Below are 7,651 nucleotides of genomic sequence, written 5' to 3' on the forward strand. Positions count from 1 at the left end.
CAATTCAATTAGAGGTAATTCATAATTGTGTTCATTTGATTTGTTGTTGTTTAATTCCTTGCAATTGAGTAGTATAGATTTACTTTTCTTGCAATTTTACTATGCTTTCCTTTTATGCCTTCCAAGTGTTTGATGAAATGCTTGGTTGGATTTTAGTGTAGGTTTTGTTCCTCTTGGCCTAGGTAGAGTAATTAGTGACACTTGAGTTATCTAATTCCTTTGTTGATTGGTAATTGGAGAGATTGCTAATTGGTTTGGAGTGCACTAAAGCTAGTCTTTCCTTGGGAGTTGGCTAGGACTTGTGGCTCAAGTCAATTCATCCACTTGACTTTCCTTTATTTAGTAAGGGTTAACTAAGTGGTAGCAATGAACAATTCTCATCACAATTGAGAAGGATAACTAGGATAGGACTTCTAGTTCTCATATCTTGCCAAGAGCCTTTTATAATTGTTAGTTTACTTTCTTGCCATTTATCTTTCATGCCTCTTATCAAAAACCCCAAAAATAACTCAACCAATAACAAAACACTTCATTACAATTCCTAGGGAGAACGACCCGAGGTTTGAATACTTCGGTTATTAATTTTAGGGGTTTGTTACTTGTGACAAACAATCTTTTGTATGAAAGGATTATTGTTGGTTTAGAAACAATACTTGCAACGAGAATTCATTAGTGAAATTCTAAACCGTCAAAAATCCAATCGTCAGACCCACCAGGACGAGGAGGAGATGCTTGATGAAATCTTTATTGATGACGCCTTCCAGCTTCACACCGCCGCGCCTGGGGACATGGATAGGATAGCCGAGTCATTCCGCACAGGCAGGGAGGTTGGTATCGGGGAGTACCAGCACCCATCAGCTTCGGCACCTTATTGTACGACTCTTTCCAATTCCCGTATATTTGTGCAATTGCCTTCTGCTTTGCCATCCACACCTTTCTGTAGGATGGTTTGAAATGATAGCTTGCCTGCACCGCACCTTGCAAAACTGGAATACTCACAGAGGGGTTGGACTGAATCAACGACAATATGACCCTGCAGATCAAGCTGCTGTCTAACTGACGATGGTCTTGAGACATGGTTGGTGCTAGACAACTGTGCGCTCCACCAACCCTCCAAACCTCTCTGAACACAACAAAACAGTATTGCTTCAGGCATATCTCAAACCTACTTAATATATCATACAGAAGTACTGAATATCACAATTAAAGTTGAACTTATTAGTATTCAAGGTTCTGCCGAAGGGCCACACAGAGGCTCCATTGACACCCATTCTCAGCTTGACGGCAGTGCACATGGTTCTTTAATCGGTCCGATTCGATCATCCAGTACTCTGCACTCCTGCGAATACTGTGGTCCTTCACACCCTGAAGCACTGCCCCTCAGCTTTTGAACCTGTGTCTGACCCGAAACTCTACACCTCCGTCTATATTGTAATCATCTTCACTCGTGTCAGAAAACGGAGTCTTCTCATGCATGGCGTCGAGATCTAGACTGTGGTGGCGGCAGGACATGGCACGCCACAGTCTGGGCAGGTGTTTCCAAAACGAACTCATCCTCATCCCCACCATCGAACGAATCACTATTCGCACTATCCACCATGTAATTCTCGTCTGACTCCTCCTCGCCCTCCTCTGCCTCATTCACTGGAATGGCGACATGAATGGGCAGTGGTGCAAGAGATCGGTCGTCCTATACATATGTCGAGTGTACGGAACTCCCACCACCACTATGTCCCACCTCGGCAGAAAGCTCCATTACCTGCTCCACCATGATCCTCCCTTGGATGTCAAACATCAGTCGCACCTGCTCATCCCCTTGAAGTTGGAATAGTCGAAACTGGAAGACTCCGTTACCCATGGTGCCAGCAACCTATACGCCACCCTTCCGATCTCCCTCACTTCTATACCACCGAACTTGCTCAATATCAAACTCTTCAAATCTGACAACGTATTCACACGCTGAGTGCGAAACAATATCGGATCCTCACACTCAAATGTCACCCCGTTGTCGCCATTTCTCATACGACAATTGGGATAAACAAGCACAACTATGTATGGACTGTTACCGGCCATTGATGCCTTATTTTCATGAGAAAAACCAGACAGAAAAAGGACAGAAAATGTTTGCGAAGAATACTAAAGGCTACACATCCTTTTATAGCTGCTGCCAATTTGTCCTTTGTTTATCTCGTTTACAGTGTAAATGAGATGACAGTTTCATGTATCTCGTTTTTAGTGTAAACGAGATATACACATAGCAGCTGACTTGTCTTATCTCGTTTATACCATAAAATTTAAATCGGTAAATATTTTTTAAATTATTTATTTTGATAATTATTACATTTATTTTTTAAAAAAATACAATTTAATCTTAAAATAACAACATAATTTGTGACTACGTAAACTTATATATAATTCCATCATAGTTAAAAGTGTTTGATTGTTTATGAATCGGATTATATCTAAAAATTTATAGTATTTATTCATATTTAATTTGTAATTTATGGATATAATTCAATTTATAAAATGATTGGATCGAATTGCGAATATCATATTTATATTCGCAAATTCGATTATATATTCGCAGATCTACATTAAATAATAAATAATATATATGTTATTTTCATGTTTTATTTCAATTACTATTTTTTTATTATTATTTATATGTATTATATTATTTTTTTTGTTATTTAAAAAATTAATTTAATAATGTTTTAGAAATAAACATATTTAAAAAAATAAAAAAATAATTTATTAATTTTTAATATAAATAAATTTTTAATATATTTTTTATTTTACAAATATATCTGATATATAATCCGATCTAATCTAATCCGTAAAATTGTGGGTCAAATCCAAGTATAGAAAATACATATATTTTATTCAATTTAATTCAATAAATTAAGTGCAAATCAAATAAGAATTTTAATTATTTTCAATTTGATCCAGTTCAATATATAAATACTCTTAATCATAACTCAATTATATGATTTGTACAAGATAAAGATAAGATAACATTAAAATTCTATATCAAAGAAGTGACTTGTATCGTACAAGGTATTTTGTCCACTAACCCAATTCCATATTGGGCCAACCCGCTAACACTTATATATGACATTCCTATTGTCATAGTCAACTCATGCTGACTCAGTTAAGTTTGTTAAAAAAAAAACATGAATAAACTAATTTTGGACCCTGCTTGTCATTTGTCAACACTAGCACCGCTGAATGGCTGATAGTGATCAAGATTTTAAAAACAGTTAAACTAGATTAAACATATCATAACCAAATCATTTTAATGTCCATGAAAATAAGAAAGAAGGGAAACAAAAAAAAATACAAATAGCTTCGGATAAACAGTTATCCAAATATAGATCTTTTGGTCAAATTTGGATATGAATTAAAGATTCTTATTAATATGTGTTTAGGTAAATAAGTGCCTATTAGGGTTTGACCAAGTGCTCTGCTAGGGCGTTTTCCGTGTCATATTGACGGCAGCCGATCACACAAAATTTTCATTCAAAAACTCAAATCACTCACTAATCCGATTGAAATGGCAACATCAAATAGGAATCATGATCCATATCAGGCCAACAATACAAAAAATGAGGAGGATGTTGTGAAATTGGATAAGAAAGACTTTTCCAACGAAGTAAAAATGTGCTCTAAAAATTTGTTGGGCAGAGTTTTTACAACAAGGTCATTCTCCATGGGAACCATGAAAAATGCATTGAGAGCAATCTGAAATAGACCTGAGGGCTTTAAGGTTGCAAGAAAAAGGAGGTAACCAATTCCAATTCTTCTTCTCTGAGGAGGTTGATGCACTGAGAATTGAGAGGGGAGCCCCATGGTTATTCAAAGATTATATTTATATGTTAGGAGGTGGACTGAAGCAGATGCATCGTCAGATCGAAGATAACGCTGTTTCCAATATGGGTCAATTCTGGGGAGTGCCGGAATGCTATAAGACGCTGGACGTGGGAAGGAAGCTAGGAAAGAAATTGGGAGACGTTCTGGATGTTGGAATGTTTGATGTTTGAGGAAAAGAGTCCATAATTCTTAAAGCAAAGATTATGATCGATGGAGAAAAAATCGTGCGGGATGGTTTGAAGCTGAAAAGCCATGACCAGAAAACGATGGAAATTGGCTTACGATATGAAAGAATCAGAATATTTTACACGTATTGTGCTCACCTTGGACATGGACCCAAAACATGTGGAGCTCTATTAGAAGATACAGCTGCAAACAACATTAGAGAGGACATGGTGGGGGGATGGCTCAAGGCGGATCAAGTGGGAAGGCGGATTATAGTGAAAGCGGAACAAAACCCAATAGAAAATACAAATCAAGCTAAGGCTAACCCTCAACCTCGGAAGAAACCACCACCCTCCTGGTTGCTCGATGGATTTGCTAATCTCAGTGTGGTGGAAACAGGAGAAACAAGGGGGAAACCACATGTTGGGCTGGATAGTGATGAGATGGAGGCCAGCAAGGAGAAAGTTGTAGAAGGGGGAGAAAGTCCAGCAACGCAGGACTTCCCTTTGACCTTGGGTGATATTACTTCGACCCTCAATATCATTTAAGATATTAAGGGTACAGAGGATATTAGGAACGGAAGGAAGACAATCTTAAAGGTGAAACAATTGGCGAGACAACGAAATAACGGGGAGAGTTTACTACTTGGAGGGAACGGAGGAATGAAGAGAAGGAAAATTTGGAACAGAGCAAGAGGGTATGCATGGAAACAAATATGGATTGGAATGAGATGGTGGAGGGTGCCAGCCGTCAAATAGTACCCCGGGAACCATAAGGCTGATTAGTTGGAACTATCGAGATTTGGAGAGACTCCTAACAGTCCACAATCTTAAAGGGATTACTAAATCCCACTCCTCCAAGCTCGGTTTTTTTTTGTGAAACAAAAAATCAAGCTCGAAGTGTGGAATTAAAACTGAGGGCAGCAGGCTTTAGCAACTATATCATTGTCAACCTAAATGAAACAACTGAGGGTTTGGCGCTTGGATAGAAGGAGGATGTCACAGTTCAGGTACTACAACATTCATACTACTTCATTGCTGCAAAAGTAGTGGATTCAAGCATAAATATAGAGTGGGGGTGATTGGAATTTACCTAAGCACAAATGATCAAACCCGACTTCATCAGTTTGAAGAACTTAGTTTGGTTATTCAACAATTTTAGGGGGTAGTAACAATAATGGGAGATTTTAATGCTATTTCATCCCAGAATGAAAAATTAGGAGGCAATTTCAAACCCCAATTGATAATTGATGCTTTTAATTCCTTTATAGATGCTCACTCTCTTGCTGATTTAGGTATGGTGGGTAGGCCTTTTACCTGGACTAACAGGCGCAGAGGAGAGGCTCTCATTCAGGAAAGATTAGACCGTGTGCTTGGGGGAGTTAGTTGGGTGGCTAACTATCCTCATGCTACTGTTTTAAGATTGTCAGAAACTGGTTCAGATCATGCTCCTATCCTACTTGATACTAATCCAGCCAAGGAAAAATAGAAAAAGAGATTTAAATTTCAAAAGAGATGGTGCTCTAGTCCAGAATTTCGACAAATAATCAATGAAGCTTGGAAGGAAAGAGTTGAAGGTTCACCCATGTTTGTGTTGGCACAAAAAATTAAAAATGCCGCTATAAACTGGTTTAGTGGCAGCAAAATTAGCAACATAAACTCCAAAATAAGAATTGAACAAATCCAGGTCAGATTGAAGCTCTTCGAACAGAGGGTAAATTTGGGGGGACAAGAATTAATTGAATTAGAAAGGCAGCTAGAAATAGCATTTCATGATGAGGAAATGTATTGGAAAGCCAAGTCCAGGATCAAATGGTTACAAGCGGGTGATCAGGACACACAATTTTTCCATAAAAAATTCAGAAATTGAACCAGGAGGAACAAGATCTGGAAACTAGAAGGAGACAATGGTGAAGTTGCAACCACTAATGCAGGAATAGCCGAGGTGGCAGAGAGTTATTTCAGGGGCCAATTTACTTCTAACTGCCAAGCTAATCCTGAACCGTATTTTACAGACTTCGAGCCAAAGGTTACAACTTCCATGAACCATTGGCTTCGAAGACCGATCACTATAGAGGAGGTCAAAGTTTTTTTGTAAGTGGAAGAATTCTAAAAAGCCTTAATCACACCCAAATCTGTTTGATCCCAAAGGTTCCAGATGCCAATACTATGAATCAGGTGCGACCTATAAGTCTTTCTTCAGTTATCTATAAAATTATCTCTAAAGTCATGGTGCATAGACTTCAAGGAATGATGCCTAAACTAATAAGTCTTAACCAGAGTACTTTTATTAAAGGTCGACTTATATCCGATAATATTCTCATTGCCCATGAATACATGCACTATCTGAAAACTAAGCGAAAGGGTGTGGCAGCAGAAATGGCCGTCAAACTTGATATGAGTAAAGCCTATGATAAGGTAGAGTGGCATTTTCTATGGTTTATGCTAAACAAGCTGAGATTTGATGATACTTGGATTAACTGGGTTCCCAAACTTGTAATAACTATTTCTTATTCTGTCATTGTGGAAGGCCAACCTTTTGGCTTTTTCAAGCCAAATAGAGGTATCCGCCAAGGAGACCCTCTATCCCCTATATTTTTTTATTTTGTGTAGAAGGACTCTCCTTTTTGCTACACAAGGTAGAACAAAATAGTACTATTCAAGAAATTCAAGTCACTAGGCGATGTCCTAGAGTAAACCATTTATTATTTGCTGACGACTCTATTCTATTCTGTAAAGCTTCTATAGATAGTTGTGATAATATTCTTAATTTACTAGCATCCTATCAGAGCTTCAGCAAGCAACAAGTTAATTTGGCCAAGTCGGCAATATTTTTTAGTAACAACACCCCAAACCCAATTCGAATTCAATTGGCAGAGGCATTGAACATTAACCACATTGGGGCTCAGGACAAGTATCTTGGTTTACCCTCTATTGTGTCTAAATCTAAAAAGGCAACATTCAATTTCGTTAAAGAAAAAATTCGAAACAAGGTTCAAAGGTGGAAGCGTAGCCTCCTCTCGGCAGGGGGAAGACAAGTCCTTCTAAAGACGGTGGGCGAAGCCATTCCAATCTATACTCTATCCTATTTCAGACTTTCGGATAGCCTAATCTCAGATATTCACAGCATTCTCACACAGTTTTGGTGGGGACAAAAAGAAAATCAAAGACGTATGGGTTGGATAAGCTGGAATACGATGACCAGACCGAAGAGGGAAGGAGGACTGGGTTTTAAAGACCTTAAAGTACAAAATCTAGCCTTATTGGGAAAGCAATTTTGGAGGATCCGAACACAACCTAATTCTCTTGTAACCAAAATACTCAAAGAAAAGTACTACAAATATACGGAGACACTAAAGGCAGAGATAGAAAGCTCACCTTGATGGGGCTGGAAAAGCCTTTTAAAGGGACGCTCTGTAGTTGAAAAAGGGACAACTTGGCGAATTGGCTCGGCCTCTCAGCTACGTATCTATGAAGACCCTTGGCTTCCTCCTCCGTATCCGTTCACTATCACGCGCAGCCCGCACCATCCAAACCTAGGGCGACCTTTTTTTTGGGGTTAAAGACCTGTTCACAGAGAACTAACAGTGGAATTAGACATTGATCCATGAAAACTT

Source organism: Arachis duranensis, chromosome 9 (assembly GCF_000817695.3).
Source record: "Arachis duranensis cultivar V14167 chromosome 9, aradu.V14167.gnm2.J7QH, whole genome shotgun sequence".
In the NCBI taxonomy this organism is placed as follows: domain Eukaryota; kingdom Viridiplantae; phylum Streptophyta; class Magnoliopsida; order Fabales; family Fabaceae; genus Arachis; species Arachis duranensis.